Here is a 23614-nt window from a genome sequence, read left to right on the forward strand (position 1 = left end):
ACCCAGGGAGGGACAGGGAGAAGGGATGTCAGATGGGCCCCAGGGAGGGACAGGGAGAAGGGACGTCAGATGGGACCCAGGGAGGGACAGGGAGAAGAGACATCCGATGGGACCCAGGGAGGGACAGGGAGAAGGGACGTCAGATGGGCCCCATGGAGGGGCGGGGAGAAGGGACGTCAGATGGGCCCCATGGAGGGGCGGGGAGAAGGGACGTCAGATGGGCCCCATGGAGGGGCGGGGAGAAGGGACGTCAGATGGGACCCAGGGAGGGGCGGGGAGAAGGGACATCAGATGGGCCCCACATAAGCCACTGTTGCGACGTTTCAGTCGAACGGACAGTATAGACTTACGAGGTCACTTTAGCTGGAGTAGATACTTGATTTGAATGCAGTATTCCTCACTCATCTGTGGGGCACACTTTCCGAGACCCCCAGTGGATGCCTGAAACCATGGCTGGCACCCAGCAGTTTACATACTATGTTTTTCCTATACAAACATACAAACATACATACATTTTTCTTCTTCTCTGGCAGACCCACATGGCCGGCATCACTACTCTTGCGCTTTGGGACCCTTATCAAGTAAATAAGGGTGACCTGAACACAAGCACTGTGATGCCACCATGACCATGGGTCTGGTGGCTGAGAGGGCCCCTACGTGACTAAGGGGTGGGTGGGAGCGTGTAAATCACAGAGACTCTGGGCAAAGCGAGGACGCTGGCTCAGGGAGCGGTGGAGCCGGCAGCTCAGGATTTCATCACGCTTCTTAGAGTGGCCCACCATTTAAAGCTTACATATTGTTTAGTTTTGGAGTTATCCTTTTAATATTCTCAGGTCACTATTAACAGGGGTAACAAACCACAGAAAGCCACTACTTACAGGTAAAATTGGATGACAGCCAGGAGATCTGCAGTTGGAACAGCTATCCAAAGATAAACTAGACTTCATGGGAATCAAAAAGTTTCTGCTCTGTGAAAGACAGTATCCAGAGAATAAAAAGGCAGGCCAGGCTGGGAGAATACATTTGTAAAAGATGTATCTGATACAGGACTATTACACAAAATACCCAAAAAAACTCTCAAAAGTCAATAATATGAGAACATTAATACAGAACTACTGTGGACCCTGATTTGCCAAAGCAATTTTGAGAACAAAAAAACAAAACTGGAGGCCCCGGACTTCCTGATTTCAAACTATATTACAAAGCTCTAGTAATCAAACCAGTATGGTACTTGGCATTAAATGTACATGCTAGGACAACCTGTGGCACCAGAAAATAAGAAAGCTAACAAAATTTACTGGGGTCATATTGAAAGGATTCAAAAACCAATTTGAATAGCTTCCGTGGTCCCTAAGATGGGACAATTTGAACATCAAAAATAATAATAACTATAATGGATTCAAGAATGCCAAATACATTCCAATTTATGAGTTCATATTGATACTAAAGAAATTGGTCATTTTTCCTCCCCATTATTTAGAAAATTTGTAAATAAAACAAAATGATCATGCATTTAACTTGCCTTTTCTATATAATTTGTAGCACTGGATAATTAATTAATGATGAAACAGTGATCTTTTAAGAAATATTCCAGCTAATGAATAAAGAAAGAGTGATAAGATTTGAGTATCACCATTTTGCAAACACTAATGAGTTAATTTGGATTCAGGTTAGAATCAGGGGTGGGGAACATCAGAACTCATTCGGTCTGGCCCTGCCAAGGCAACCACAGGTGGGACTCAAAATTCAATAAGTTCAATGAAATGTCTGACCAAATATAGCAGGCTAACTTTTAAGTTGATAATTTTATATGGCCTGCAAATGATGTTATCAATTTCTAAATGGCCCTGGACAGAAAAAAGGTTCCCCACCCCTGGGTTAGATTCACCTCTTCAGATTTAATTGTCCATTTACAGAAAATAAAAGACTCATGTTAAATCACACTATGGGAAATTCCACAGCCTGAATCTCCAACATTCAAACTATGGGAATTTCCACAGGACAAATAACCTGGTCCCTTCAATACAAATTTGCAAGAAGAAAGATTTGGAAGGAGACTCTTTGAAACTAAGGAGACATATCAAACAGATATCTTGGTCTCAAACTCAAAACAACTTTAAAAAATCATATAAGACATCTGAAAAAATATGAACAATATCGTAAAAATTATTGTACATTTTAAGGGTGATAGTAGTATTATGATTATGTTTTTAAAAACCGATTTTTAAAGGGGAACATTGAAATATTTATAAATAATTTATAAATGATCAATGTCTGGAATTTGCTTCAAAGTATCCAGAGGTAGAGAGAAGTGAATAAGGGTAGAGATGAAACAAGAGTGGGCAGGTTTTGATAACTTTTGAAGTTAGGTAACAGATACTTTAAATTCATCACAGTTTTCTGTCTACTTTTCAATATGTTTTAAATTTTCTGTAGTAAAAGGTTAAGAAAAACTTGGAAGCAACAAAGATGTCCTTCAGTAGGCCAGTGGATAAATAAAATGTGTAACATTCAGACAATGGAATATTATTTAGCACTAAAAAGAAGTGAGCTACCAAGCCATGAAAAAAACGAAGAGGAAACTTACATGCATATTACTAAGTGTGAGAAACCAATATGAAAAGGCTGTATACTGTATGATTCCAACTATATGAAGTTCTGGAAAAGGAAAACTAAGGAGACAGTAAAAAGATCATTGGTTGCCAGGGATTAGCAGGGAGGGGGAGGGAGGGAAGGAGGGAGGGAGGCAGGGAGGGAGGGAGGGAGGCAGGGAGGGAGGAATATGTAGGTAGAGGACAGAGGAATTTTAGGGCAGTGAATGTACTCTGTACAATACTTAATGGTGGGTACATGTCATATTATACATTTGTCTAATCCCGTAGAATGTAAAAGACCAAGGGTGAACCCCAGTGTAAACTGCAGACTTGGAGAGATAATGATGTGTTAATGTAGGCCAATCAATGGTAACGAAGGTCTCACTCTGGGGAATGTTGATGATAGGGGAGGCCGTACATGTGTAGGAACAGGGGGTATTAGGGAAATTCCTATACCATCTTTTCTGTGAACCTAAAACTACTCTGAAAAATAAATAACTTCTTAAAATACATGCATACAAAAGCAACATCATTAGTCATTAAGGAAATACTAACAAAAACCATCACCAGATACTGCCACATACCTGTGAGAAAGGCAAATAATAACAATAAAAGACAACCAGACTGTGGAGCCACTGGAACTCTCATCGGTCCCTGGAGGAGCGCAACAGTGATACAGTTACTTTGGAGAACAGTTTGGCTATTTCTATAAAGTTAAACATGCACTTACCATATGATGACTAATCCCATTCCTGGGCATTTACCCAAAAGAAATAAAAACATATGTTCACACAAAAACCTGTATGCAAATGTTTATAGTGACTTTATTCAAAATTTCCAAAAACTGGAAACAATCCAAATGTCCTTCAGCTGATGAATGAACAAACCAAATGTACTGCTTCCCTACAATAACAACTATTCACCAATAAAAAGGAATGAAATACTGATCCACAGGACAGCAGGGATAAATCTCAGAAGCATTATGCTAAATGAAGGGAGCCCAGCTTCATTTTTATGACATTCTAGAAAAGGCAGAACTATGGGGCCAGTGGGGTAGGGGGATGCTGACTATAGAGAGGCCCGAGGGACTTTTAGGGGTGAAGGAACAGTTCTGTATCTTGATTTGCGGTTACAACACGGTATGATTTGTTAAAACTCACAGAACTGCCCCATTTTAAAAGAGTGAATTTGATCCATGTAAATTATACCGGAATTTTTTCAAGTTAAAAATGCAAATGACTGTGAGAGATAACAGGAGGCTAAAAGCCCAATGACATTAAAATGAGGTCCAGGAGCCAAGGTGCCAGGGTGGTGTAGGTGGTGTGACCCTGCTGATTTCCGAGGACAGATGTTAAGGACTGTGGAGTGCTGGGGGCTGGGAAGGAAAGGGAGGCTGAAGGGAGGCTGGCAGGAGACCAGCGGGGCGCGGCGCGGCGACAGGGCCGGCCCTTCCCCGCGCATCTGGGCACCCCCGAATCACACCATTCATTGGCGAAGGATCCCCGCGCAGCTCATCAGGAGCACCGCGCCCAGCCCCCAGATCCCAGAGCTCCGTGCGCAACATTCTTTCCCTGACTGGGCAGGAAAATGTTGCGAAACCTAAATGCTACATGGGGACATTCGGAGCCCTGCAGCTAAGTCCTGCTTAGTGAAAAGCCTTCCACAGGCCCGTCCCCAGGTTCCTCCCGCGCTCCTGCTCGCGGGGGCTGTGCGGGGAGAACGGGAGCCTGAGAGTCTGACGCTGGGGCTGGGTCCCGGCCGCACCACGGATGGGCAGTGGCTCGTCGTGACGTGTTGGCGAGTCTGTTTCACCACCTGACAATTGGAAACATTAGTTGTTTTGAGCAACAAAGCACATTCTGTATTTGAAGGCGTTTTGTAAACAGAAATGTTACTTATGCGGGGCAGGAGGGGCCGGGCGAATCCTCTCGGACCTGACCCCGGGCTCCCCGCCCTCCTTTGGCGGGTGAGACGCTTTGTTCCATCATTTTTACGTCGGAGATAAGATCCCGCGCCTCCTCCGGGGGACCGGGCTCCCGCGAATGCAGCCCTAACAATGGCCTCGATGGAACAGATAAGCGAGGAGGCCAGCGGGTCTGGGAAGAAAGGCAGCTTGTAGGCTTTTCAAGTTCAATGAGGCTTAGGAGGCTGGAGAGCTCGCCACAGAGAGGCCTGTGGAGATGGGCGCCCGGGCTCAGAGCCCGCGCTTCCCGCGCGCCCCGCGCTCCCCGCGCGCCCCGACCGCCTTCAGGCTGCCTGGCAGCGCCCCCCGCCAGGCTCGCGCCTTCCTCCAGCCGCTGTTCCCCTCCCGAGCCGGGGTCCTGGGTCTGCGGACCCCAGGGGAGTCACCTGGGAGGGCCCAGCGGGTCAGCCCCGGCCCCGGGCGTCCCCAGAGCAAGGGGTGTGTGCAGACGCTGGGGCCTTGGCGGGGACAGAGCGCCCCAGGCCCGGGGGAGGCGCAGCCCCGGCCACGCGCCCTTGCCCAGCCTCTGCGGGGCCGGATCTTCCCCCACCCGGGACTCTTTCTCCCCCACCCGGGACTCTTTCTCCCCCCACCCGGGACTCTTTCTCCCCCCACCTGGGACTCTCCCCCCCCCCACTCCTTCTTGCCTGCGGCCTGGAGGGCGCGCGGGCGCGCGGGGAGTTTGTAGCGCGCCCGGCTCAGCGGGGCTGCGGGGCCGTGAAGGGACCTTCGGGCACCTGCTCCTCGGGAAACAGAAAGGAGCAGGGGCCGGGAGTTCAGGGTCTGATCAGGCTGCGCAGGCATCGCCTCAAAGCGACATTTACTTAGGATTTTTTCGACCTAAGCACAGAACTTGACCCCCGCCCCTTTACCCTGCGGGGCATTGTACCCTCCTGGCTGAAGGAAAGTCACTGTCCCCTGGGGCCCGAGGCAGCCCTGCCTCCTGGAAACCCTCAGCGCCAGGAGGGTGGCTTCTGTCTGCCTGTCTGTCTGCCTGCCTGAGGGCCTGGATGAAGTCTCCGCCCCCCCTGAGGAGCCGGGTTCTGTCCAGAGGCGGCGGTGGGAGCTCGTCTCTCCGGCCCCTCTCTCAGCTGCGGGGACCCCCCTTTGCTAGGCGCGGGGGTGCGTGAGCTGGAGAGCGCTAGACCTTGATATCCCCAAACTGTGCCCCTCCCAGCCCCTCTCACCCCGCAGGGCAAGGAACCTTCCAGGTGCACCCCTTTGACCCTCGTGAAAGAAAAGGCACAACGCGGCCCGCACGCCAGTTGGGAAGCTTGGGACCCTGGTCTCACGGTCTGGTTTTGCCAATGTTTCCAGTCCTCGGTCTCCCCCCCAGACACTGTGAAGGGCCATTTTCCCACTAAACTCCTGTGATCGATGCTCAGCCCAGGTGGCTGTGCTCTTCCCAGAATTTCCCTGGGGCTAGTGCCCCTGTTTTGGCCACACAGCTGGTTTTAAAACCGAGGAAGTGGCATCAGGTAAACACGGGGCTCCTTCCAGGTCTGAGATTGGGCCCCGGGAACCTCACAGAGCCCTGCGCAGCCGAGGTGTGGGTGTGGGGTATGGTATCCGACCTCTGCTTTGCCCCAGGGACAGAAGCGGAATGAGCATTTATGCCTTTTGAACTAGGAGGCTGAATGTCCCGTCCCCCCCAGTGCCTTTTTATCTCCGGGAACTCTTGCTTCCTAGACACTACCACTTGACACGAACAGAACCGTGGCCAGAGGAAGCTCAGGGCTTGCCAGGGCCCTGGCACTGGGTGTGGGACCTCGGGACCCTCTCGGACCTCTAGGCTGCGCCTGAGCTTGAGCCACAGCCCATCCGGGGCCTCCTCGTGGGGCTCCTGGGCCTGTGCAGCTATTCCTCTGGGGAAAGCTGCAGAGACACCGGAGGCCACAGCCCGCTTGCCTGTCTGCTACTAGGAGAATCAGCTTTACTATCTTCCAACATGTTCAAATTCAAGTGACCCTGTACGTTAGAGATAAGAAATCGCCATTAGGTCCCTCTCCTATCCTCTTAGGGGCTAAAGTGGAATCAATGGATGTTGCCCAGGTCTTTGCTCTCCTGGAGTTAAATAATGTTAGAAACAAACCGGGCTTCTATTCTTGAGACAGTGTTACATATGCTAATAGGTTTTCACAGTTAAGAAGGCTTTTCCCCTTCGGCCCAAAGTTTCCTTTCTTTAAGTTCATTGTATCACTTTACTCTTTGGATCTCTCTTTACTGTGGCCTGTCCCCTTTGGGCTTAAACCCTAAAGACTCAGTTCTTAGAATTGGTTCTCTGAGCCAGACACGGAGCCCAGCCCGCCCGGAAGGGGAAACGAGTCCAACCAGGCCAAGTCTTTCCTCCTGCACAAACGGGACGAATCCCGGACACTAAGGAGGGTGCCAGCCCGGACCCTGGGCTGTGGGGGGTGAGAGAGAACACTGGAGGTTTTCTCTAGGTATTTATGATCTGAACAATACAAGTCGTTCTGTTCCGTTCATAAGAGTCCAGCACACTCAGAAGCACCTCTCTCCCCTGTCCTGCTTCACAGCCATGGTCTCTCCCACCAATCCCGCCTGTTCCACTTGGGGATGAAGGTGGTGGCGGAAACCGAAGGCTCGTCGGGGCTGCACTTCCTGAAGCCGCAGGGAGGGGTTTTCTCACCGAGGTCTCCTGGATGTAGCCCTTCCAGCCCCTGTTCGGGGACCAGAAAAAAATCGTTTCATTTTTCAAAGGCATCCTTGGAGTATCGGCTTGTAAGAGGCTGTAGATACTTGGTCCAGCTCCGTGCTTCTGCTGGTTGTACAGAAACGGGGAGACCACTCGCAGACTTGGCCAGAACTCTTTTTGGAGTCTCCTGCCAGCCCTTTCCTTGTACCAGGGCAGCCTTTCTCTCAACCCTTGTACCTCAGAGCCCCGCCCCCCTCCCCCCCCCCCCCAGCTCCTGCTCTCAGCACCTCCCTTTAGACTTTATTCCTTTCTTGGCACTTGACTTCTAAGACTTGGAAGGGATGCTGGTAAATTAATTTAACATCAGGTTCCCCTGGAGGGACAGGCGTGGTTACTGTTCATCCCCAGGCTTGCACAAGACTTGTCTGTGCAAAGTTGGTGCTCACTCGACGTATGCTAATGAGAAGCGGCCCTGCTCTTTCAGGAAAGGATGCTGAAGAGGAGGGTCATCTGGTCGCCCTCTCTTCTTTCTTTCCCTCCCCACCCCCCCTCCCTCCCTCCCCGGCTAACAGTTCCCTTCTTCTTTCCTTCCTTCTTTTCATCCTTCATTGGGAATATTGCTGAGCATCTGACCACAGAAAACATGTTTACCTTCCAGAGAAGCAGAAGAAAATGAGACAAACAAGATACTTTTATGAGAATTGCATTCTATTGGGGAAATACAGTAACCAAGACAACGGAGCAATAAATATGTTCAGAGAGTGAGAGTGCTGTGGAGATCAGCGGGGTGTCATGCCGAGTGACAGGCCCGCGGTGGGCGGGAGGGGCAGGAGGGAGAAGGCGCTCTCTTAGAGCTGTTAGCCCTGGAAGCCTCTCCCGGGTCACCCTGAGCAGAGTGTTGAGGAAGAAGGACCCACCTGCGTGAGGACCTGGGGGTGGGCGGGGCTGCCTGGCAGAAGCCCTTGGCAGGGACATCGCTGAGAAGTCAATAGGCCAGTGTGGCTGGGGACTAACCGGTCGGGACCAACTGCGTCAAGACGAAGCCTTGCAGGCCACAAAAACAAGTCTGGACTTTAATGAGTGAGCTAATCCTTCACCGTTGTCCCTTTGAATCTGTCCTGTCACTGCTTTCGGTTTTGTATTAATTATTGTAGCTGTGTAACAGATTGCCCCAGGCCTTAGTGCCTCAATAATAAGAAGAATCATACAGGCATTTAGGATGGAGTCTCCAGCTCCTCTCATCGGAAGGTCTGCGGGGCAGGGTGATGTCCCCAGGCGCCCGCTCCTGAGCTGGGCAAGCAGTTGCTGGAGCCTGTGGGGAGGGGACGCAGTCCTATTCTCAGGAGCCTCTCTCAGGGCTGCTGGAGTGTCCTCAGGACATGGAGGCTGCTTTCCTTCCGAGCGAGGGACCCGAGAGAGCAGGCTAAGCTGCAGCGTCTCAGCAGCCACACACCATTGTTTCTGCCATGTCCTGCCAGTTGCCCAGGTCAGCCTTGGGGCCTAAAAAGGCTGGGAGGTGAGGGTCACTGAGGACAGCCATCGTTCAAACTGGGTGATTTCTGAGCCTCTCCCAGCCTGCTGTCCTGTGGTGATAACGCCCATGGGTGCCCGTGTTCTCGGAGGGACTCCAGTGTTAAGTATGTCACCACGCTGCCGTGAGCGAAGGGCCTGAGGAGGTAAGAGGAGGACCGTGAATCTCACGTCCCCGTAAACCAGACCACAAAAGGTGCTGCTGGGCTTACAGCGCAGTGGACACAGCCCTGACCAGGGGCAGGAAAGGAAAGCTGCCGAGCTCCGTGACTCACGCGGCTGCGACGGCCTTCGCAAGGCTGAGCTCGCTGGACGTTCGCCACCCAGCGCTGTCTTCTCTGCTGCCGCTGGGACTTCTCCAAGCCACACGCATACCAGCATTATCGGCGGGGAGATGTCATGAGGGGGCAGCCTGACAGTCTGGCATTGTCCTGTGGGATTTATGACCAGGTTTCAACAAATGACCCTTCTCTCATTTGTTTTGCCCTGGGGCGGCCGCTACGCCTCAGCGCAGGCTCGTGGGGGACGCTCGGGAGCACCTGCTCTCGGATTGCTGTTCGGTCTCGTCGCCAGCATTTCTGGGCACTTCTTTCCGCTCTTGACTGGCACTGCCCTGGCAGAGTCCCGCGGGTGGAATGCTGTTTTAGGGAAGCCCTGCGGGGCTGGCAGTGAAGTCCTTGTGAGGAGCAGCTGTGATTTGTGGCAAAAAATGTTTCATAGTTGAATTTGCCCCAACACAACTCTTTCTACACCTCAGCTTGGGAGGGAAAACACTGTGAAACCTGGGGAAGGAGAAGAGGGCGTTGCGTGCCAGGCAGCATTAACAAGTTACAAAAACATTTTTAAGGAAAGACATCATTGAATCACTCACGACTTGTCAGAAAACCTGGGTTCAAATCCTGGTGCCTGACTCTCTCTGTCTTAGACGGGGCCGCATCTCCATGCTTCGGTTTTCTCACCTATTCAACAGAGGTGAACATCTTTATTGCCTCACGCAGTTGCTGTGAGGATCAGATGATAGTTATTTAAAAGCACTTTCAAATGCACTAAGAGCTGTGGAGGGGAGGCCATATCGGAGATTTGGGACCTTCCCAGGAGATGGGCCATGGACCTAAGTGGCATGGGGCAGGTGAGCATGGGGTGGACCACGTGGGGCCCTGGGGGTCACCTCAGGACGGTGGGTTTCCCTGTGTGCACTAAGCATGAGGATTTTGAGCAGAGGAGTGACATATCCTGATTTATATTTTAACCCTGCCGCACTCCCACTCTGGTGGTGGGGCAAGAAAGAGGTGGTGCCAGTCTGGGTGGCGGGCCGCAGGGCGGGGGCGAGGGAACCTGACTGAGTCCGTGGTTGAGCTGTCCCGTGTGAGCTGCGCCCGCCTCTCCCTCCACAGACTCATCCCCAGCGTGCTGCCGACGTTCCCAGCTGCATCTCAGAAGGTCAGTGGCCCACAGCGTCCCGCCAGGACCACCATTCGGGACTCACTGAGTGTTTGATTCATTGTCCTAGGGCCCCACCTAACATGGCTTCAGACCAAGGGACCCACTTTCCAGTAACGAGAGAGTGACGGGGCACAGGGCTGTGGAAACACACACCACATTGTCAGGCAGGTGGAACAGTCGGGTGCCGCTTACCGAGCACAGCCGGATCCCCAGCACAGAGCTGACACTCTGCGGAGTGGGGAGCCCTGCCCTTCCAGGCGTGGACTGTGCTCCAGGGAGCCTCAAACTGTGGTCTCTGGGCCAGGAATGTGAGCACACCTGTGAGCACGTTAGAAATGCAGGATCCCAGGCCCTGCCTCAGCCTTCTGTGTCGGGTGCTCCATGGTGGGCCCGGGAGTCATGTCTGGCAAGCTTTCTGGATGATTCGGATGCTCGGATGCTCGCAGAGTTACAGGGAGGCACCTGGTGTCAGATCAGCAACTGGTAGGATACGCAGGGACAAAACCCGGGGGGTGGAAGCAAGAGGGGCTTCTCCTACCGATCCTCCCAGTGACTCACTTGGGAATTTAACTTCCTGTCCCTGGGTCTCCAGGTTCTCCTGGATTCAGGTCCTGGGTCCCGAGGAGGAGGAATGGCTCCCCCAGGGGCCCATGGAAGCACCCAGCAAACTTACAGCTCTGGCTGCCTCCTGGCAGTTTTGGACTTTTTATTCCAGTAGATCAACAGGTGAAGAAATAGTGACTACTGACCCTAACTATTTTGAGGAAACGGGCCTGCCGTTACATAATGGGGGTGCGGGAATTTGTTGGGAACACCAGGGAATCAGAGAAGACCAGCCTGAGGGGAGCAGGAGCACAGGGGCTCAGGCTCCATGGGGGAGAGGGTCTGGGCCACCCTCAGGCCCACCAGGGAAGCATCCTAAACAGCAGACGCTGGTGGACAGTGAGGAGAGACTAGAGTGGTGCAATGGGACAGGAATGTCACTTAGTATCAGGAGCCTCACCCGCACTGGCAGAGACGACGTGTCCCTTTGTTCCCCTGCTGTCTTCTTCTCTTGTATGTTTGGAAAAGAAAGTGGGACCAGTCACCACCCTGAAGACACAGTGGCAAGGCAGAATGAACTGCACACGAGGCAGGGGTACGGCTGAGTGGGGCCTGGTGGGCTGTAACAGACTGTCAGTGGCCCAGCCGCCACCGTGGAGCCCGCTGCCTCAGTGTGCCCCACACGACTGACTTCCACACCCAGCGTCTGTGCCTGTGCCTGTGCCCGGGTCTTTTTCTGGAACAGTGGGAAGTCACTCTGTTGTGTGTGAGAAAGGTGGGACGTGCTGGGAATTAGCTCTCCCCCGAAGCCACTCCCGATCAGTGACTGATGAGAGTGGGTGTATGACTGTCACAGCCTCCTCGCCGCTCTAGTGGGGTAATATTTGTCAGAATTTCCTTATGGAATTAAGCTCTAGTTGTCCACCAAAGCAGCTGGGTTAGTAAGGCATCTGCATCAGCCAAACTCAAATCAGAAGACAGAGCCACACCGCTGTTTGAGCAGGGAGAGTTTACTATAAATGATTAGTAACTATAAGACGGGGTTTGGAATAGCAGGGACCGAACTATAAAATATAAAGAGATCTCTAAAGAATATAGGAAAAGCAGAAGAAGGGACAACACCTACCCTTAGGGCTGAGGCTGAGCCCCCAAAGAAGGAAGACTCTGGAATGAGAGCCCCTCCCACCACCCGCGCTCACCGGGCGGTGAGGCCTCTGAGGCCCTATGCCATGGGACTTTCTGAAGATTTGCCAGGGAACCTGTCCAAGAGGCGCATCCCTCAGAACGCACCTGAAGATTGTCCTGGAGGCTGCCAGGGGGTAGCCAGAGGGAGGTGCTCGATGGGGGTATTCCTCTCCAAAGCTGTGCCCGGGCGTCCCGGGAGCTTCTGGGCTCTGGGCGCCACTGGGCTCTGGGGAAGCTGCCGGTGCTGCAGGAGCCTGGAGAGCGGGGCCTGGCGAGCAGACCTCCGTGCCCTCCTCTGCGGCCTCTCACAGGGTGCCTGCTGGCACCCGGAAAACGCGCGGGGCCCAGAGCCTGCGCAGCAGGCAGCGACGCGGGTGTGGGGCCCGGGACAGGGCGTGGGCCCGGCCATCTCCGCGACCATTCCCTTCCCCCCTTCCCGGCCTCACCGCCCCATGCCCCCACCTTCCCTAGATTCCAAATGAAACGCTTGGACTCACGGTTCACTTTTAGGAAAACGGAAACTGTATTTTGAAAATAAAGCTACAAAAGAGAATGCAAATTTTAAAACTTGAAGAACGCCAAGAGGATTATGTAGTGGATTGGATTTGGGAGGTGAGGGAAACAGAGGCTGCACGAACAGCTCCGATGTTTTTGGCCAAAATGGGAAAAAGTTCATTTTTACAATATTAAGTTTTTCGATCCAAGAATATGATAGACTCGTCCATTTTCTTTACAGAGGTCTTTTGATTTATGCTAGACATAGCATAGTTTTGATAATATTGTAAACAGTGTAATTCTTTGTTATTTTCTGATTGTTTGTTATTGGTATGAAGAACTATAATTCACTTTTTATATCCAGCCATCTTGTTAATTTAATAATTTATGGCCATATTTGTTTTTAGACTAGTTATGCAATCATACTATCTGTGAAAAATGAGATTTTCTCTTCCTCTACAATCTCTGTTTTATTTATTTTCCTTGCCCCTTTCAAGGTAACGAGATGTCCCCGCTGGTGTTGTACATAAGTAGTAATTGTATCCCTATTTTGTTCTCAATTTCAGAGAAGAGCTTTTATTATTTTGTTATTGAATATAAATCTTACTGTAGGTTAATTGTACACACTCTTTGTATTATTAAAGATCTTTCTATTGCTAGTTTGCTAAGATATATATTTATATATTTTTCCATTGATTTTTTTTTTAAAAAACATGCTTTTATTGATTTGAGACAGAGAAGAAGGGAGAGGGAGAGAGAGAAACATCGATGTGAGAGAGAAACATCAATCGGCTGCCTCCTGCACGCCCCCTACTGGGGATGGTGCCTGCAGCCTGGGCATGTGCCCTGACCCGGAATCGACCGGGGGCCTCTTGGTTCATGGGTCGATGCTCAACCACTGAGCCACACCGGCCAGGCTGCTAAGATATTTTTTAACCTCAAACAGATGATTAATGTTATCATATGGCTGCTTTGTCTTTTTGAGACGATCACATGATTTTTCTTCTTTTCTAATTTTCTCTCCAGGGTCTTTCTAAATAAAAACCCTCCATATGTATCTTGAAATCTTCCTGGAATATATCCTAGAAAGTGATGAATCTTCCACTGGGATCTCCTCAAAATTATCTGGAGTTTTTATCATTTGCCTCACTTTTCTCTCTCTTTGTCTCCCTCTTCTAGACCCTCTGCATTCCTCAGTCTTTGGAGAGAACTGGCTCTTACGTGGTGACATATTGGTGATGTGCTCTTCCTCATCTCAGTGTCTACTGTGTTAGCTTTATGCTCTCAGCCCTTCAGTTTCTGAGCCTTTGAGGACTCAATGCACCTTCTTAGCAGAAAAGCCCTTGCTTAAAAACATAATTTTAATTTAAAAGTTATCATACCATTTTATAATTTCATGAACCAATTTTAAAAGTAAAAAGTGAAGTCTTTGATTTCATTTTTAGAGTTTTGGCCTCTATTGGACCATCAAGCTTCAGCCTCAAGATGTGTTATTTCTAATGTAAGTGCCAGAATGCAAAAATGAATCACTAAGGGCAAAACACAGTCAGCTATTTATTTCAAAATATCATACTGCTATTTGTTGGCTGATGTCAATGGGAATAAATACAGGAGGGGGCTCCAGGTAGGAATCAACTGCACTTCTCCAGGTGGCAAATGATGGTGGCTTGGTCCAGACCAGAGAGATAACACTGAGGAGAAGAGCAATAAATGGTTTGAAGGGCTATTTAGGAAGTTGAATTATTTAAACACAGTCCTTGATTAGATTATGGAAAGAACAGAAGACGAGGAAGGGGTCAAGAATAGTGCTTGAGATTCTGAATGGAAAGTGGTCGCATTTTCTCAGAGTTGGAAGAAAAAGCTCATGAGTTTAGTTTTGGACATGCTGACATTGAAGTGCCTAGAGAGACATCTACATGGAGATGTCTGATAATCAGATAATCTGATAATCGTACACAGAGGGCTACACCTCTAGGAAGAAACCTGGCTATGGGCAAAATCTGGCAATGAACCCACGTGGAGGTGCTGACTGAAGTAGATGGATGGTCACTGGGAAGAGCACAGGGTGAAAAGAACAGAACACGGGGCTGAACCTGTTAGCTTGATGTAATCCCATTTGTTTATTTTTTTCTTTTGTTTCCCTGCTTGAGGAAAAGCATCCAAAAAGATATTGCTGAGAGTGGTGTCTAAGAGTTTGCTGCCTGTATATTTTTCTAGGAAGTGCCCAATAGTGTAACAGTCAACAAACCTTGGTTAGTGCCCATACTATAACTGAATTTTGAATATAATTTGTTTATACATTTTCTAAAGACTAAAAGTATAAACAGTAGTTCTCTCTCCCTGGTAGGATTAAGGATAGCCTTTCTGTTTTTATTTTTCTTTGTAATTTCTAGAATTTCTGCCAAGAACATATTTTTAGAACTTTGTTTCTAGGATTTGACTTTAGTGCTAAGATGATGAATGTCTATTCTGTGTCAATTACAGTAAGTTAAAACACTCTAATAAGATGGCTCAAGAAATAAACAAAAAAATCCAAAAAGAGAGCAGCCATTTCGGCTGGATGGGTACAGAGCTTGAGGGTGAGACTCACGGACTCCGGGTGCGCACTAGCATTACCTGGGCAGCTTTCCGGGAGTCTCCCCCGATCCATTAAGTCAGAACTTCAAGCTTAAAAGCCTTAGCATTAGATTGTTTTAAAGTCCCCCGGTTATATTAGCAGCAGTGAGAACTGAGACTCTCTGAACCTACATGTACTTTCAGTTGGATACTGTCCCATATTTTGCCTCCCGATTCCACCGTTCTAGAGTTCCTCCCTGTCCCTTGGTAGCAGAGTGAGGCCTGGGTCTAAGGGGCTGGAGCGGGAGCCAAGGACAGCTCCTTGGGGTGTGACCTGTGCTATCCCACAGGCCCTCTGCTCAGCAGGGCCTCACGCTTGGCTTAATACTCTGGCGCTCTCATCTTGAAATTCCTAATCATTTTATCTTTGAACTCCTGTTTTGTAAATAAAGTTCTGTGGGACCATGGAGCATGCTTGCGAGCAGAAGACACTAGCAGTACACTGACTGCTCCGTTTCCGTGGGGCATTCACGATGCCCGTGAGCACAGGCTTCTGGCAGACCCGGGGCGCGTGGGCTGCAGGGACTCAGCCGAGCACCAGCACAACATGCTCTCCACTGAAGCCCGAACTTGTTTCCGCTGCAGAAAGCCAGCAGCGGCCTTGTAAGTGGCATGGGAACTAGGGAACCCTATTACACCCTTTCTTATTCATTTAACTTTCCGGCAGTAGCCACCTATTTACACTGGAAATGACGACTCAGAAGGAAAGAGAAAGTTCCTTTCCTCTGTCCTTTGTTTTTCATCAGTTAGCCCAAAACAGAATTGATACAACCTACAGGTATCAAGAAGTGAACTAAAAGCAGCTGGGTTCCCTGGGCGTGTCCCCACTGTTTGGCAGGGATGACACATATACGCATGTGTGAGCTGCGGTGTCCATGCAGCTCAGCCTTTGCATCTGCTCTTAAAGCCCAGTACCGAGGTGAATGGTAACATTTATGCTCATTTAAAGGTTTAATATTTTTTACTTAGCACAGTAAGTAGCAAACAACATAGCAAACAACACCATGAGAAGTAGACAAAAACTTCAGGGAAAAGGAACAGGCACTTTTTTTCCTGCTTTTTTGAACAAAGGGCCCCACATTTTCATTTCGTGCCAGGCTCTGAAAATTATGCAGCTGGCCCTGGTAGGGGCTGTGGGAAGTCAACCTTAGACAGAAGCCCCCCACCCACGCCCCCCACAGCTCCCACGACCCGACCTGACAGGGGGACCACAGGCCAGGCCCCGCAGCTGAGGTCGCCCCCGGTGGAGATCTGTCCCAGCGGAAGATGCAGGGACTTCCCCCCACCGCGGAATCCTGCCGGCCGCCTCCAGACAGCCCTGCTGCAGTCAGGGAAGGTAATGAGCGGTTCCCTCCCGAGGATGAGCTGAGGGCGCGGGAAGGGTAGTCATTAGCGGCTCTCTTGTGGATACACTGAGGCCAGCAAAAATGTCTGCAGACAAGTAATTTGACCGGGCGTGTTTTGACAATAAACTCAAAGCAGACAGAAGTGGGGTAGAGAGGGAGGGGAAATGTGGAGGGAGAAGCCATGAACTTCCCATCAGAAAATAACTAGGTTCCTCCTGCTCACTGCCCGGAGCCGCGCTGCAAGAGCCACCGCCCTGGGGAGACAGTGCGCTCCTGGAGAGCCCTGGGCGCACGGCAGGCCCGGGACCTGCCCAGCTCCGCTGCAGGCCAGCTCGGTGAGCCGCAGGCTAGCAGCCTTGCTCAGCTCCTGCTAGCACCCTTCTACGGCTTCCATAGCCTTGAACGTATCCGTAAGCTTAGGAGGGAGTTACTGGAAGGGAGACAGGAGCATCGGCCACCACCGTCCCTCAGACTGGAGGGCGGCCAGGGTAGCGGCCCTCGGTTTGGGCATAAATGGGGGAATGTGTAGACCAGTGAGACTGAGGAGGCGAGCTCTGCCCCAGGGCCAGGTGCCATCTGCAGGTCCCTCAGGCACCTGCTGTGGGTCCTGAAAACCTGAGGCTCGGTTCAGGAGCTCCAGCAGCCTGAGCTAATTATCATCGTCGGTTAGGTATCCGCAGATTAGCTAGAGCAGCAAGACCTGCCGCGCAGGCATAAGAAGGCCTGTCACCAGGGAACTGAAGAGTGTAAACTAATACTTGTCATCACAGTTACTGGCAGGTGGCAGTCCCGGCAGCTGCCTCCGGATCCCCCTTCCTAAGGGCGTGCTCACAGGGGTGTCTGCGCCTTGGGTCTTTGCTGTGGAGCCCAGGGCACCACTTGGGCTTGTGTACTTATTTATTTCTGTAGCTACTGTTTTCTAAGTGGAGGTTTGAACCGCGTGCACGAGAATTTATCAAACAGTGTTAACTAAAAACCCTCCATGTCCTGGGACATTACTTTTGAAGACTGCGGGCCATCGAGACATTAGAAATGGCCTGTGTCATGAAGCAGCGCTTCTCAACTTGCTTTCATTATTGCTCCTTAAAGAGACAAATTTAAGTTCTCCCTAACAAAAGAAATTAAAAGGATTTTGTCAGGTAGAGTGGAGGCTTGGAGGACCACACCGCTTTGCACTAAGATTTTCCCACGCTCCTGGGCCAGTGCGGTCCCGAGAGCAGAAAGGAGCCACCGCAGCATCTGGGCCGCAGAGCGATGCGGGAGGCAGGAGAGCGTGAGTCTGGAATGATAAAGTTTGAAATCAGGTTTCCTACGCTCGAAATAAATGTTTCAGTCCTCAGTTTCCTCACCTGTAAATGGTAGGACAATGGCTCCTTCCTCAGTGTTAATGGGGATTAGATTAGACGGTGCTTGTAGCACTGAGTCAGTGCCTGCATGAGGCAAGCGCTAAGTAAATGGTCGCTTGGAACCAAAACCTATATTCGTTATCTATCGCAACATCGTAAACTGCGGATGCTGCAGTTTCTGCGGGCAGAGATCCAGGGGGGGCTGGGCGCTGTGCCTCTGGCTGGGGTGTCTCCTGAGGTGCCGTCAAGTGTCACTGCCTCGGAGGCGTCTTTCGGTGCTGCTTTCCCATATTCTAAGTGACGTAAGAAACAGCAGGTGGGCACAGCATAACTCCCACAAAGCCAGCGTCAAGGACCTTATTTGTTGTATTTCGTTAGGTTCTATCCTGTTTTTGAGGACTTGTTGGAGGAAAGTATAAGAAATATCTGTGATACCTGGTGTGGGGGGTTGTTTGTCACTTAAGGACGCTCTGCCCCTTTTCACACTGGGAAAAGTGAATGTAGGACGGTTGTTTCCTATCTCTGGGCATTAGCCTCATGCCTGGCTCTACCATAGGCCCCTGTTTCTCTTTCCCACTCTCTCTGTCCTCTTGGCTTTTTATTTTCTATGTTCCTGTAGACTTCCCTAAAGCCTTTGGGAATGAAACAGCATATGTTAACAAAACAATAGCTATACAATTATACATACACAAGTACATAAAATACAGATGACCTAAGAAGAATACATTTTAAAATTATGTTGCTTAAATTAAATAGAAATAAAAGCAATGCCACTTACAGTATGTGAAACGGGCAAATTTTAGACAATACGTGCAAAACTTTATGAAACACAGCTGAGAGAAAATAAAGAAGACATGATCTAGAGGACTCAAGATTATTAAGATGGCAATGACCTCAAAGCTGGTTTAAAGACTCCACAAGATTCCAATCAAAATTATATCAAGAATTTTTGGCAAAAATTGACATGCTGATTTAATTTTATGTTAAAATAGAACAGTCAAAAGAATTTTGAAAAATAATGCACTGCTGGATTTCAATTTTTACTATAAAAGCTGCAGTGAACAAGGCAGTGTGGTATCGGTGAAAAGGTAGAAACGTTGATCGGTGAGACAGAATAGAGTCCCAAATAGGCTCGAATGAAGGGGGCCAATCAATTTTAGTAAAATTACCAAGATAATTCATTGGGAAAAGAGAGTCTTTCCAACAAGTGGTGCTGCAACAATTAGCTATCCATATGCCAATAAATAAATAGGTAGATTGATAGGTAGATGGATAGACAGATAAATGTCAACCCTTACTGAAGCATACTTAAAAATGAACTCAGAAATGAGAGAGCTAAAACTAAAACCTGAGAAAAAATAGGCGAATATCTTTGTGAGAAAAATCACATAAGGAAATGCGCTGATAAACTGAACTTCATCATTTAAAACTTCTGCTCTTCAAAACATACTGTTAAGAAAATAAAAATGCAAACCACAGGCTTTTTTGTTGTTTGTTTGTTTGTTTAGTTACATTTGTACACTCAGACATTGCTGGTAGGAATGTGAAATGGTATAGCTGGCTTTGGAAAACAGTCAGTTTCCTACAAAGTTAAACAAACACTTACCAGTCTACCCAGCAATTCCTCTCCTTGGCGTCTACCCAGGAGAAATGAAAACATACGTACACAAAAATCCATGAGTGCCCAAAACAGCTCTATTTGTAATAGCCCATAGCTGGAGAGAACCAAATGCTCACCAGCTGGTGAACGGATGGACAAAGTGAGGGAATGAGCACCCCACAGCCTGACTTTAGAGTCGGACAAGCCTGAGGTTCGATCCACTCCGTCTTCCTGCTGTCCCCAGTGGGACAAAGCCCCCACTGTCTGCATAGGAGCCCAAATAAACTACTTAGACTCTTGTCTTGCGATCTGGGGGCAATTCAGCCCAAGACAGTTGTACGTGGTTGGGAGCTAGGATTTGGTTTCAAAGCAATCTTCATCCCATAACTATCCCTAATGGAAATTTGTGGTTGAGAATCTCCAATAACTTTTCTTTTTCTGCTTTTGTTATTTTATTTATTGGGCTTTTTTAAAAAAAATTTTCAATTACAGTTGACATTCAGTATTATTCTAAATCAGTTTCAGGTGTACAGCATAGTGGTTAGACAATCATAACTCTCTAAAGTGGTCACCCTGATATTTCAAGTACTGACCTGGCCCCATACATACTTATTACAATATTATTGACTATATTCCCTATGCTGTACTTTACATCCCTGTGACTGTTTTGAAACTACCAATTTGTACTTCTCTATCCCTTCACCTTTTCACCCAGTCCCCTCAACCACTCTCCTCTGACAAGCATCAATCTGTTCTCTGTATCTATGAATCTGTTTCTATTTTGTTTTTTTTGCTTATTTTGTTCTTTAGATTCCACATATAAATGAGATCATATGGCACTTTTCTTTCTCTGTCTGACTCATTCCACTGAGCAAAATACCCTCTAGGTCGATTCATGCTGTCACAAAAGGTAAGAATTCATTCTTTTTGTGGCCGCGTAGTATTCCATGGTGTGCATGCACCACCACTTTTTCATTCACTCATCTGTTAAAGGGTACTTGGGTTGCTTCCATATCTTGGCTATTGTAAATAATGTGGCAGTCAACATGGGGGTGCATATGTTCTTTTGTATTAGCACTTTGGGTTTCTTTGGATACATTCCCAGAAATGGAATTGCTGGGTCCAAGGCTGTTCTATTTTTACATTTCTGAAGAGGTTCCACACTGTTTTCCTTAGGGACTGCACCAATCTGCATTCACACGAACAGTGCACGAGGGCTCCCCTTTCTCCACACCCTTACTAACACATGTTTGTTGATATATTGATGGCAGTCATTCTGACGGTGTGAGATGGCATCTCACTGTGGTGTTGATTTGCATCTCTCTGATCATTAGTGATGTTGAACAACTTTTCACGTGTCTATTGACCACTTCTAAAGAGGTTTATTCAGGCCTTCTGCCCACTTTTAAATTGGGTACTATGTTATTTTCCTGTTGAGTTGTGGAAATTCTTTATAAATTTTGAATATTAACCTGTTATTGGATGTATCATTGTCGACTATCTTCTCCTATTCAGTTGGCTGTCCTTTCAGTTTGTGCATGGTTTTCCCTGTTGTGCAAAAGCTTTTTAGTTTGATGTAGTCCCATTTGTTTACTTTTCCTTCTGTTTCCCTTTCCCAAAGATATATCAGAAAAAATACTGCTAACATAAATGTCTGAGATTTTACTGCCTATGTTTTTTTCTAGGAGTTTTATGGTTTCAGGTCTCACATTTAAGTCTTTGATCCATTTTTTAGTGTATTATTGTATATGGTGTAAAAAGATGATCTAGTTTTATTTTTTACATGTATCTATCCAACTTGCCCAACTAACCATATAGGTGTAGGTTTAGTTCTGGGCTCTCTATTTGGTTCCATTGATTTACGTGTCTGTTCTTATGCCAGTACCATGCTGTTTTGAATACTATAGGATTGTAGTTAGATATCAGGTAGTGTGATACCTCCCCCTTTGTTTTGCATTTTTAAGGTTGCTATCACTGTTCGAGGTCCAAATTTTTGAATTAGCCATTCCTGATCTCTGAAAAACGCCATTGGTATTTTGATAGGAATTATGTTGTATCTGTAGATTGCTTTGGGTTATGAACATTTTAATGATAGTAATTCTTCCTATCCATGAACATGGTATATGCTTCCATTTCTTAATATCTTCTTCAATTTTTTCTTCAGTGTCTTATAATTTTCTGAGTACAGGTTTTTCACCTCCTTGGTTAAATTTATTCCCAGGTTGTTGCTGTTTTATACAATTACACATGGGATTGTTTTCTTAATTCCACTTTATGATACTTCATTATCAATGTATAAATTGCAACCAATTTACAAATAATTATTTTGTATACTGCTACTTTAATTGCATTCATTTATTAGTTCTACTAGTTTTTTGGTGGAATCTTTAAGGTGGTCTATATACAGAATCATGTCATCTGCAAATAATGAGTTTTACCTCTTTTCAATTTGGATACATTTTATTTCTTTTCCTTATCTGATGGCTGTGGCTAAGATCCAGTATCATGTAGAATACAAGTGGTGAAAGTAAACATCCTGTCTTCTTCCTGATCTTAAGGGGAACAATTATAGTTTTTCCCCCTTGAATATGATGTTGGCTGTGGGTTTGGCATATGTGGCTTTTATTATGTTGAGGTATGTTCTTTCTATTCCCATTTTCCTGAAAGGTTTTATCATAAATGGGTGCTGGATTTTGTCAAATGCTTTTCCTGCATTTATTGATATGATCATATGATTTTTATCCTTCGTTTTTTTTAAATGCAGTGTATAGCGTTAATTGATTCATTGATGTTGAAAAATCTTTGCATGTGAGGAATAAATCTCAATTGATTATGGTGTGTAATCTTTTTAATGTACTGCTGAATTTGTATATATATATATATATATTTTATGTTTTTTAATCCTTACCCAAGGAAATTTTTTTATTGATTAGACAGAGAGGAAGGGAGAGGGAAAGAGAGAGAAACATCGTTGTGAGAGAGAAACGTTGATCAGTTGCCTCCTGTATGAGCCCCAACTAGAAATTGAACCCATGACCCTTTGGTGCACAGGACAATGCTCCAACCGAGACATTTTGGCCAAGGCTGTTTTGCTAATATTTTGTTGAGGGTTTTTGCATGTATGTTCACCAGTGATACTGGCCTGTAATTCTCTTTCTTTGTGGTGTCTTTATCTGGTTTTGGAATCATGATAATGTTGGTCTTGTAAAATGAACTTGGAAGTGTTCCCTACTCTTGTATTTTTTGGAAGAGTTTGAAAAGGACAGCTGTTTGCTAAAATTTACCCGTGAAGCTATCTGATCCAGAACTTTTGTTTGTTGGGAGTTTTTTATTGCTGCTTTGATTTCATTGGATGTAATTTGTCTGTTCAGATTTTCTGATTTCTCTTGATTCAGTCTCAGAAGCTTGAATGTTTCTAAGAATTTTTCAATTTCTTTCAGGTTGCCCAATTTGTTGGCATATAATTATCCATAGCATTTTCTTTTTTTATTTTTAAATCCTCACCTGAGTATATTTTTTCCTGTACTTTTCAAAGAGTAGAAGGGAGACAGAGAGAGAGAGGGCAACATCAACGTGAGAGAGACACATTGGTTGGTTGCCTCCAGCACGTGCCTTGATCCAGGCCAGGGATGGAGCCAGCCTGAAACTGAGGTACGTGCCCTTGGCCGGAATTGAACCTGGGACCCCTCAGTCCAAGGACCAACACTCTAAGCACTGAGCCAAACCGGCCAGGGCCGTAGTATTTTCTTACAGTCCTTTGTATTTCCATTATGTCAGTTGTTATGTCTCTTCCATTTCTAGTTTTATTTACTTGGGTCCTTTCTCTTTTTTTCTAGATGAGTCTGATTAAAGTTTTAATAATCTTGTTTATCTTTTCAAAAACCCTGCCTCTTGGTTTCATCTATCTTTTGTATTTTTTTTTTTAGAATCTATTTTATTTATTTCTACTTTGATCTTTTCCCCCCTTCCTTCTACTCACATTGGAACTCAAGTTCTTTATCTAGTACTTTTAGATGAGAGGTTAGGTAGTTAATTTGAGATTGTTCTTGTTTCTTGAGGCAGGCCTGTATTTTCTATGGATTTCCCTCTTAGAATGGCTTTTGCTGTGTCCCATGGATTTGGGTTGTCATGTACTTATTTTATACTTAGTTATACATTCACTGCTTGCTTCTTGTATATGCCCTGACCAGGGATCAAACTCACAACCTTCGCGTATTAGAATGACACTCTAACCAACTAAGCTACCCAGCCAGGGCCCTCATGTACTCATTTTCATTTGTCTCAAGGTATCTTTGGA

Source organism: Miniopterus natalensis, chromosome 17 (genome assembly GCF_054644295.1).
Source record: "Miniopterus natalensis isolate mMinNat1 chromosome 17, mMinNat1.hap1, whole genome shotgun sequence".
NCBI classification, from domain to species: domain Eukaryota; kingdom Metazoa; phylum Chordata; class Mammalia; order Chiroptera; family Miniopteridae; genus Miniopterus; species Miniopterus natalensis.